At 40.6% G+C, this 12,088-nt stretch overlaps 1 long non-coding RNA gene across 3 annotated transcripts in view; it reads right to left on the bottom strand.

Moving 5' to 3' along the window:
* Positions 1–12,088, bottom strand: part of LOC140480660 (uncharacterized) — a 293,960-nt gene that overhangs the window by 165,189 nt on the left and 116,683 nt on the right. The window lies entirely within an intron of this gene.

A 12,088-nucleotide genomic window follows, 5' to 3' on the forward strand; every position in this document is an offset into this window, starting at 1 on the left:
ATAGATTTAGGTTAGGACAGGTCGTGGGATATTCGAGAGGAACAGAACTATCATCATGGATTGAATAACTGAATGTTCTCTTTCTGTGTAATACATAATAAGGAATTCAATGTAAAATCATGCAATATTTCTGCTAAGGTAAATAGAAGTCTGAATTCCTGTTCAGGTCAACCATTAAAGTCTTTGATTGAGACACAAGCAGCAACTTACACTTGTAAGACACGCTTTATTTTACAGCAAACTCATTAACATTGAATTTCATTTCTACTTAAATTTATAATTCTTTGATGCACAGAATTGTGAGTTAAGTATTTCAGGGCTGGAGGATATTCAGTTATTTGTTCTTATTTATGCTCGTTCATTTATTTTAGTCATCCTTGATGTGAGAGCACATTACAGAGCAAGGGTAAATCAACCATTAATTCTACAGATCCCAAAATGTTGCTAATTTTTTAAAAATATTACTTATTTGCTTCTGTGTTGCACAAGTTGCATTCTACCATTTTGTTTGTATTTATAGACTTTAATGTTCTTTCTAACCAGGTTTCACTTTTATCTTTACAATTTGAATGTAGGAAAATATAGGACCACAAAACATAATTATGTCAAATTTACTTGCTGATTTACATACATGTATTATCAAGGACGATTAAAGCAGCTATTGCTTACTTTTTTTCCTAATCTGATTTCACTTTATTTATAACAAATATTTGGTTCGAGTGATTGAACCAACTGGAACTGCAAAGAAAAGTCAGAGCATGTTCCCAGGTTAACACTCAAATAAGTAACGTCGATTATGGTGTTCAGCAAATCTTCTCTATCACATTCAAGAATATATGAATTAAAATATGCATTGATTCTGAACATTTTAAACTAATTTATCAAACAAAATATGTTAAGTGCACAGGGCTTATTAATGAGCAGTTGTACTTGCTTTTCTCTCAGTCTATTGAGACGGCTGAATGCCCATTCAGACAGCTAGTTCTGGGACAGGTATACTACTGTAATTTGAATATAACAAGTCTAATCTTTTGTCGTGAATTAGATTACAATTACATCGCTAAATTATGTTAGACCTTGTCTAATGAAAGGTGGATTAATTCTGCGGAAATGGAGTTGCTTTATTTCCAAAAGCTGTTCTTATGCAGCTTCATGTATATGGCTCTGAAATTATTCTGACTTGATTTGATTTATTGTTGTCACATATACCTAGGTACAGTGAAGAGTTTTGTTTTGCCTGCAGTACAGGCAGATCATAACATATAAAGATCAGTGGGTGATTGAACAGAGTGAGGAATACAAAGTTATGCCTGCAAAGAAGATGCACAAAAAAAAGATCAACTTTAGATTTGAAATTTGACAGGTCCATTCAGATTCTAATAACAATGGAGAGGATGCTGTTCTTGAACTTGTTGGTGCACATTTAGATTAGATTAGATTAGATTACCTACAGTGTGGAAACAGGCCCTTCGGCCCAACAAGTCCACACCGACCCTCCGAAGACTAACCCACCCAGACCCATTTCCCTCTGAAAAATGTAACTAATACTATGGGCAATTTAGCACAGCCATTTCACCTGGCCTGCACATCGTTGGACTGTGGGAGGAAACCGGAGCACCCAGAGGAAACCCCCGCAGACACAGGGAGAATGTGCAAACCCCACACAGACACAGACAGTCACCCGAGGCTGGAATTGAACCTGTGTCCCTGGTGCTGTGAGGCAGCAGTGCTAACCACTGAGTCACCGTGCCACTTTTGTATCTTCTGCCTGATGCAAGAGGTTAGAAGAGTCACACTGATCTGGTCAGGAATGGAAAAAAAAGGTCCTTCCACATGAAGTTAACCAGCACTAAGAAACTAATAATAAATTGTTAGATTACATATTCTTAAAATCTTGTACAATCATCAATGAGAATAATGCAAGGAGCTTAATAGCTTTAACCAGAATTGAGAATGTAAATCATAGTTCAATCATTTGTAAAGAGGGGGAACATAGAACATAGAACAATACAGCACAGAACAGGCCCTTCGGCCCACGATGTTGTGCCGAACTTCTATCCTAGATTAAGCACCCATCCATGTACCTATCCAAATGCCGCTTAAAGGTCGCCAATGAATCTGACTCTACCACTCCCTCGGGCAGCGCATTCCATGCCCCCACCACTCTCTGGGTAAAGAACCCACCCCTGACATCTCCCCTATACCTTCCACCCTTCACCTTAAATTTATGTCCCCTTGTAACACTCTGTTGTACCCGGGGAATGGGTCATACACTAAAGAAATTAGCATTAGGTCAACAGAAAGCGATCTGTGGCTTACCAAATGAGAGCTACCATTGCTAAGACATTAACAGATTTACCTGTCACCATCAAGCATTTCTATGACAGTTGCAGTATACCCATATAACAATAAAGCTTCAACAATATACTAAACCCCTGCTATAATATCATTCACTCTCTTACTTCACAGACACTAGCTAACTAACCTTTTCTCTGGTTTTATCAACCTTTTTTGCAACTTCTGGAAAATTTCTATCAAAGCCTTTGAGGAACGGAGTTATCTAGCACCAGTTTAATTCTCAGAGATAGCACACCTAAGGAAAGCAATTTTCAGTTTTACAACTTCAGGAGTCTTTTTATTAAACTTGCTATAATAAATCATCCACTTCTACATTGGGACTGCCTGGAATAGAAAACAATAAACAATGGAGAGAAAGTAAGTTGCTTACAATATTACTTCAGAACCATTAAACTACTGAAAGATACATCGGCATTCTAAAGGACATTTTTTACTTTATTGTTCAACTCTTATAATCAACATGTAGGAAGTAGCATTATAGGAATGACAGCAATGTAAAATTTGACAGCTTGAGTACCAAAACCAAAAATCTCTATAATTATGAAAGAAGAACAAACTACATTATCCTCATAACTTAACATGTTAAGAACTCATTCAAGTTCTAATATGCATCCAGTAACATACAAATATCCACAATTTACAGAAGCAATCTACCCTGGCTTACAAAGTGCAGTTTAATTACAAGTTATGTAGAATTACCAAAAATGAAGCAAATGCTTGACATTTTAATTGTTGATTACATGTACTGCAATTCCATTTAGTAAAGTGCAATATATGCAACATTCAAAACCTATTTATAACTCAAGCACACATCTTTCGCTGGACACTAGTTACTTACAAATGCTCTCTGACTTTTAAGTGATAAGTGACAACTTACAACTACTATTGCAAGAAAGGAGTAATGTTAGATTTGAATGCAGAGACCTGAGCAATTACCCTGGAGCTAGCAAAGAACTGAACACTTTATTCTCCCTGTTACTTATTCATATCCAAGCTGTTCAGTTATCCGAGAACCAACTGCATACAGTGTTGGCAAGCAAAAGATCTCTGTCATTGAGAACTGGTCACTAGCCCACAGACTAATCAACTTCTTTTTGCCAACAAAAACTGCATCTTTACAAATATCAGCTCCAAATTTTCTGCAACTCAAAGTTAGTGAGCAGGTTATTACCAAGTAAGTGTTGCTTGATTGTACTGTTGATGACTCTTTCCAGCTCTTCACTGATGATCGAGAGTACATTGATGGTGTGGTAATTAGCCAGGTTAGGTGTATCCTGCATTTCGTGTACAGGACATGCCCGGGAAATTTTCTACATTGCTAGATACATGCCAGTTTTGTAGCTGTACTGGAATGGCTTGGCTAGGGGCACAAATGTTCTGGAGTACAAGTCTTTATTATATTGGTGGGCATCATGTCATGGCCTATAACCTTTGCAGTATCCAGCACCTCCAGCCATTTCTGGATATCACGGAGTGAAATGGCTTCATTGAAGATTAGACCATAAGACCATAAGACATAGGAGCAGAAATTAAGGTATTCAGCCCATCATATCTGCTCCGCCATTCAATTATGGCTGATAAATGTCTCAACCCTATTCTTGCACTTTCTCCCTGTAACCCTTGATCCACTTGACAATCAAGAACCTATCTATCGTGTTCTTAAATATACTCAATGACCTGGCCTCCACAGCCTTCTGTGGCAATGAATTCCATAGATTCACCACTCTCTCACAGAAGAAATTTCTTCTTATCTCAGTTCTAAAGGGTCTTCCCTTTACTTGGAGGCTATGCCCTTGGATCTTAATCTCTCCTGTCAATGGAAACATCTTCCCAATCTCAACTGTGTCCAGGTAGTTCAGTATTCTGCAAGTTCCAATTTAAACTCCACTCATCCTTTAAAACTCCATTGAGTATAGTTCCACATTCCTCAAATGTTCCTCATATGTTAAGCCTTTCATTCCTGGGATCATTCTCGTGAACCTCTCTGGATCTGCTCCAGGGCCAACACATCCTTTCTGAGGTATGGAGCCCAAAATTGCTCACAATACTCTAAATGTGGTCTGACCAGAGCTTCACAAAGCCTCAGAAGTGCATCCCTGCTTTTATATTCTAGTCCTCTCAAAATAAATGCCAACATTCTATTTGCCTTTCTAAGTATTGAATCAACCTGCAAGTTTACCTGGACAGAATCCTGGACTAGGACTTCCAAGTCCCTTTGCACATCAGATTTCTGTATTTTCTCCCCATTTAGAAAATAGTCTATGCCTCTATTCTTCCCCCTAAAGTGCATGACCTCATACTTTCCCATGTTGTATTCCATCTGCCACTTCTTTTTCCACTTTGTTACCCTTCCAAACTTTCTGCAACCTCCCCGACTCCTCAATGCGACCTGTTACTCTACTTATCTTTGTATCATCTGCAAACTTAGCCAGAATGCCCTCAGTTCCTTCATCTAGATCATTAATGTATAAAATGAAAAGTTGTGGTCTCAACACTGAGCCTTGAAACACCGTTAGTCACCTGCTACCATCCTGAGAAGGGCCCTTTTATCCCCAGTCTCTGCTTTCTGCCAGGCAGCCAATCTTCTGTCCATGCTCGCACCTTGCCCCTAACGCCATGGGGCCTTATCATACTCAGCAGCCTCCTGTGCAGAACCTTATCAAAGGCCTTCTGGAAGTCCAGGAGGATAACGTTCACTGGCTCCTTCTTGGTCTAACCTGCTCATTACCTCCTCAAAGAATTCGAACAGATTTGTCAGTCAAGACCTCCCCTTGATAAAACCATGCTGACTTTGCCCTATTTTACCATATACTTGCAAGTATTCAGAAATCTCATCCTTCACAATGGACTCCAAAATCTTACCAACAACTGAGGTCAGGCTAATCGGCCTGTAAGTTCATGCCTTTTGCTTTACTCCTTTCTTCAACAGGGTGGGGTTATATTAGCAATTTGCCAGTCGTCTGGGACCCTCCCTGACTCCAGTGATACCTGAGAGATCACCATTAAGGTTTCCACTATCTCTTCAGCTATCTCCTTCAGAACTCTGGGGTGTAGCCCATCTGGTCTGGGTGATTTATCCACCTTCAGACCTAGCATTTTCTACTTGGTGATAGCCACCATATTCACCTCTGCCCCCAACTCTCTTGAAGTTTTGGGAAGTTACTCATGTTTTCCACTGTGAAGATTGATGCAAAGTGCTTATTCAGTTCCTCAGCCATTTCTTTATTCCCCATTACTACTTCTCCAGTGTCATTTCCCAGCAGCTCAATGTCAACTTTTGACTCTCTTTTGCCCTTTATATATCTAAAGAAATTCTTGCAATATTCTTTCATATTATTGGCTAGCTTACCCTAATACTTAATCTTCTCCCTCCTTATTTCATTTTTAGTTGTCCTCTTTGGTCTTTGTAGGCTTCTCAATCCTCTGGCTTCCCACTGCACTTAGCTGCATTATATGCTTTCCCTTTGGCTTTTATACTGTCCCTGATTTCCTTAGTCAGCCATGGTTGCCTCATCCTCTCTTTATTCCTTTGCCTGAAACGTCGATTTTCCTGCTCCTCAGATGCTGCCTGACCTGCTGTGCTTTTCCAGCACCACTCTAATCTAGACTTGTCCTCCCTTTAATATGATCCTTTATCCGAGGAGTGAATTATTGCTGTGTATCGCGAATTACTCCCAGAAACTCCTGCCATTGCTGTTCCCCTGACTTTCCTGCTATGCTCCTCTCCCAGTCTATTCTGGTCAGCTCCTCCCTCATGCCTCTGCAGTTGCTTTATGAAGCTGTAATACCATTACATCTGATTCCATCTTCTCCCTCTCAAATTCTGTCATATTATGGTCACTAACAATTTCTGGAGGACAATAAGATGGACAGGCACTCAGCATTTCTTATTGAAAATTTTTGCAAATGTTTCAGTCACATCTTGTAAATTGAGTATTAATTGAAAAGAAAAACATTACCCTCATATTCTCCCAAATCAAGAAAATAATCACCAACTTCATCTACCTATTAACAATCAAACAATGCAACAAAATTCATTTATACCAATTATTTCATCAGAAAGTTTGAAGTGTTCATATCCATTTTCTAGATTATGAATTAGCAAGCATAGAAAATACAACTCCTAAGATTTTGAACAATTTCTACCTTGGATTCCAAATCAAATGCAGAACAGATTAACAAATTTTTCTATTACATAAGTAAAATATCAGACCATGTTTTACAAGGACAATAGACAACAAAACAATGATAAAGAAATTACATTTGTCAACCTCCTTATAGCTTTTGATCAATAGTTTACTTAAAGAACAAATAAGACACTAGCGGGATCACACTTCAATGGCAGGTACTATCTCCCAGGAGAGTCTGGAGATAGCTTCATTGATAACCTGCATAGACCAAATGAAACATGCTGCTATGGAAAGAAGAGCTCATATGCAACAGAATTTTCTTCACACTGCTGCATAAATTAGTCATTGAAATTCTTCAGTCAAAACAGATCTGACTGTAGAATAATCAGTCCAAACAGCAATGGGATACAGAGTCTTGAAAACTGTTCAAGAAGCATTATGCAGCAAAAGTTCCATTTAATGCAAAACATTTTACTGAGCAAATTGACTACATGAAGAACAATAAACCATATGACTATAGGAGATAGATAACTAACCAAGATACCTCATGTGACGGTAGCAGTGTGGACAGAGTTAGAACATACTATACCTTTGTAATTTTAGGATAAGAGGGGGTCTCAAGAGTACGTGAACACATGAAGTAGACAGTTTAATCATGCCTAATATAGCTACAAATCATGAAACAAAATCATGAATCCCACACTATCAATATCCTAGGAGTAACCATTGCCCAGAAACTAGACTGGACTAGCCATATAAATATTGCTAACAAGAACAATTCAAGGGCTAGGAATCCTGACTCACTTCTTGACTTCCCAAAGCCTGCCCTAGAAGGCAGAAGTAAGGGATTGGATGGAATACTGCCTATTTGCCTGGATGAACGCAGTTCTAACAACACTCAAGAACTTGACCCCCACCCAGGACAAAACAACCACTTAATCGGCACCACATTTACAAATATTCATTTCCTCATCACCAATGCTCAGTAGCAGTAGTGTATACTATTTGCAAGTCGCACTGTAGAAATTCACAAAGACACCTTTGACAACACCTTTTTAAATAAATGACCATTGCTATCCAGAAGGACAAGGGCAAGAGATACATGGGAGCATCACCACCACCACCTCAAAGCCATTTATCAGCCTGACCTGGAAACATATCACCATTCCTTCAGTATCACTGGGCCCAAATCCTGTAACTCCATCTCTTACAGCATTATGAATCTACCTGCTGAACATGGACTGCAGCAGTTCAAAAAGGACCACCTTCACAAGGGCAACTAGGGATGGCATAAAAGCTAGAAATGTCTACACTTTGAAGCCTAAGTCTGAAGACAATTCTTGATGTTTCCTTCTCCTCAACTAGTCTGTAACATCCCCAAATTCATAGAGTATCTGATATATTTTTAGCAGTGTCAATTTTGTCTAATTGCACAGCCTCTGTGAGGCTCAGTGAGATTTCTCTCTGTTTCTACCAAACTTGCCTTATTAGCAACTTACCTTGCTCCTAAGGTGCCGCTCACCACTGATCATAGTCCACATAGCGGGAAGTCTTCACCATGTCAAGATATTCTAGAATGGGCCAAAATCTCTGGTGCTTGTGCCATCTTGAAAATGCCATTATGCACCCAGACAAGCACTGTCAACCAGAGTCACTGGCACAATTTATGGCATTTGATCTTGGCATGTATTTGATGTATTCGATGCTCCACTTTGCAGCTCCACAGACACCTGGAGGTCCTGGTGAATGAGGTGATGCAGAGGATGGCTGTCCTCTTCCTCAAGACCAGTAGAGAAGGCCATGACACCAGACCCTGCTAACCTGATCTGGGCTTGCCATCCAGGTCAGTGAAATCTCAGCCGTCTTAAGGAATGCCCAACATGGCAAATCCTATTACCCTCAAAGTTCAATGTTCTACCATACGTTATTACATGTAACCTCTTCCATAACTCGCTCTTGACCAGCCCAACAGCTGACATCACCAACCCTGCATGGTCGCTATGTTGCCTACTCACTCGCTTTGAATGACTTACCATTTCTCCCCCACTGCAAAAGAACTAACAGCTGTGCCACCCACTTTCACCTTTCTCAATCCTTCCCTTTGCTTCATCCTGGCAGGAAACAGCTCAGATTAAGGCATAAAGATTCAAGACAGGTGGTGAGATGCCTGATAATCTGTTCCTTACCTCACACAAGGAAAGGAACCTGACTGTGACCTCCCTGAGTAACTGACTGATCCACATCCAAGCCATTGACTTACTGCCCTAGGGCCCCCTGCTGAGAGCTGTTTCCCTTGACTTAACTGAGGACTATGACAACCATGAAAAACCTCCTGGCTTTGTGGCTATGCTAAACATCAAGGTAGACAAGCAGGAGGCTGGAAGAACACAGCAAACCATGCAGCATCAGGAGGTGGAGAAGTCAACGTTTAGGTGTAACCCTTCTTCAGAGTCCTGAAGAAGGGTTACACCCGAAATATCAACTTCCCCTTCTCCTGATGCTGTCTGGCTTGCTGTGTTCTTCCAACCTCCTGCTTTTCTACCTTGGATTCCAGCATCTGCAGTTCTTTTGGTGCTAAACATCAAGGCAAAACAGAAGTACAATGGGCTTGGCATCACCAACCAAAGAGGGCAAAATGCACAATGGCAAGGCAAGGTTGGGATGCTGTGAGCATTGAGATGGGCTCAAAGTGAGTAATCCCTAAGAGGGCAAACAAACAGCTCTGAGATATAGCCTGGCCCAGTGTGTGAGTTGTCCCTGCATCCAAAGTGCCCTTGCAGCAGCCTTACAATCATAGGTCCAGCATGAGATGCAGATGATAACTCCAGGAGTGGATCCATATTGTGTTCAGATGATGCAGAAAGGCTGGCAAATGTCTGATGCTGAGGACCATGAGATGCGTGTAACTGATGCCCACTGAGCAAATCGAACTGGTAGTTGTCACTGCATGTCCAAGATGGAGGTCTGGAGGAGCAAGCAGTGAGCTGGAGTTGCCAGGGACCATTCATGTTGGAAATTGTCAGCACCTCATTTCCTTACAGTAGCTGATTTCTAGGAGTTGCATATTAAATGAGATAGAGTCATAGAGTCATAGAGATGTACAGCATGGAAACAGATCCTTCGGTCCAACCTGTCCATGCCGACCAGATATCCCAAGCCAATCTAGTCCCACCTGCCAGCACCCGGCCCATATCCCTCCAAACCCTTGCTACTCATATAGGCATCCAAACGCCTTTTAAATGTTGCAAAGAGATGAGACTTTCAGTTAAATACATCAGCAACAAACAATAATTTCCTTTGAGAAGCAACATGCTACTTAACAAGAGTCTTGACTCCAAAACTGGAACTTAGTTGCTCCCAACTTTGATACAAGTCATCTCTTGTAATGTTCTCAGATTTTTTGCAATAGGGCCCTACCTGTGCCCTAAATCACACAACGAAATGAACAGTAAACTTTTAAGTTTAATAGAGATAGAAATTGTAGTTTCTGAATGCACAGGCCATTAGAAAATTGGTCAATATATTGCACACACCTTTTATTTTTAATAATAAAAACACAAGCAACTTACAATCAACTCCAAATATTCTTTTACAAAGAGGTCACTAGTTGATGAATTTTAAATTAATTCAATTGAGAAGAATTCGTCATTTTTAAAATGAAATCTTGCAACTCAAACCACATCTTCACATCAATTGCTGCACCACAATTTTCAATCATGCTTTTGTGCATCCCGAACTACTCTGGTCATTTTGTCTTCAAATTTCAAACATCCCCCCCACAAACCTTCACCTGGCTGAATATTTGAATGATCCTATATTTATTCTAGTTACTTCCCAATTTGGCTAACTTCCATGCCTCCTGTTGATGTGGCCTCATCTGTGCCCTACACATCTTGCATATCCCACAGACCCTATGTCTGCTCCGTGCTGCAATTTTGTTTTGCTGCCAGTTTCTGCAGCTGCTCCAATACTTGCACTGTGCCTTTGCATGCTAAGTATTGTAACTGCCTTAAGTGTTCAAGGGTATGAGGAGAAAGTGAAGATTGACACGAGGTAATGATGCTCATTTAACAAGCCAGTGCAGGCTTGATGGGCCAAATGGCCTCCTTCTTCAGCTTAACACTTCTAGAGGACAGGATTAGATATCACACACTCAAATGACAGGTAATCTTTCTTGTTGATGTAATTGTAACTGAAATGTTTTCATCTGAGCAATGATAACCGCGAACCTTTACCCCTTGTCAACTCTATTTTATGTCTTGCATCACCAACAGATCCTTCAAATCTGACAGTGCAAGGGAAGGTTGATGTGTCCTCAAAGGAGTTCACACACTCATCCATGACTTATGCACATCTGCCTCCAGCTTAGGTATCTGTATATATTCTGTATTGGAGGCATCACTGACTACAAGCTGGAGCTCTGGGTTCCTCATCTTCTCTACTGTGTACAGCGGCAGGCAGCTAAGGAGACAACAGCTGTTGCTCCTGCTGCTTCTCTTGTTCCTCAACGCAGGTCCATGGTAGAGCTGTGTAAAATGCTCCCAGGATGTGTGAAAGCTGACAGCTGAGAAGTGAAAATCAAATTCAAAGACTTCCAAGGTCTGAAAACAAGTCCTGTGAGCAAAATGTCTTTTTACTTGACAAAGAAGCAGCTGTCCCATTTCAGTATTGCAAGATTTCCCAGCCTGTCAATCTCACAACCCCTTCAATCCCACTTGCCCTGGCTTAGTCTATTCAAACAGGCTTCAGTCAGCCCAGGAGATCAATGTACTATCTGCAGGGAAAAATCCTCGGTTATTTGGAGATTTACATCATTAAACTGTCAATCTGCATGCCCCATTGGCACTCCAAGCACCATTTAAATGCAAATGCCAATGGATCCATGGAGGTAAACAACTATAAACCATCAACCGATAGTTGAAACTCTAGTCCCTTATAAAACCCCTGCTCTTGTGGCAGTGGTAGTGTCCCTACTCCTGGACCAAGAGGCTCAGGTTCAAGTCCTGTCTGCTTCGGCGATGTATAAAACCACCTCTGAACAGGTTGATTAGAAAATTTGATTAATTAAAAAATACAAAAAATAAACTCCTCTTGCACAAATAAACAGACAAACATGAAAAAAAATGTGTGATATGGTGAAAAATAAACTCCTCCTGCACAAATGAACAGACAGGCACAAAGAAAATGGGTGTTAGAACATATAACATTACAGCACAGTGCAGGCCCTTTGGCCCGCAACGTTGCGTCGACCTGTGAAACCAATCTGAAGCCCATCTAACCTACACTATTCCATTTTCATCTATATGTGTATCCAATGACCAGTTAAATGCCCTTAAAGCAGGTGAGTCTACTACTGGTAACAGGTGAATGGCAAGACTGGGAAGGCAGTTCAATGGTTACTCTCCACAGGGGTCATTGAAATGATCATTGGCTTGTCAGAAATTGTTGCTTCTCAATCTTCCTTCCCCAGCTAATGTCACTTGCTTGCAGGTGGTACAAAGTGACTCAATCGCACAAACAAAATCTCTGACTCGTTGATTAAAGGCAACAGCTGACAGGTGAGCGGAAATAAATTGGCTTTCTTCAGGTTTGAGGTGTTG

The sequence above is a fragment of the Chiloscyllium punctatum genome, chromosome 8 (genome assembly GCF_047496795.1).
Source record: "Chiloscyllium punctatum isolate Juve2018m chromosome 8, sChiPun1.3, whole genome shotgun sequence".
NCBI classification, from domain to species: domain Eukaryota; kingdom Metazoa; phylum Chordata; class Chondrichthyes; order Orectolobiformes; family Hemiscylliidae; genus Chiloscyllium; species Chiloscyllium punctatum.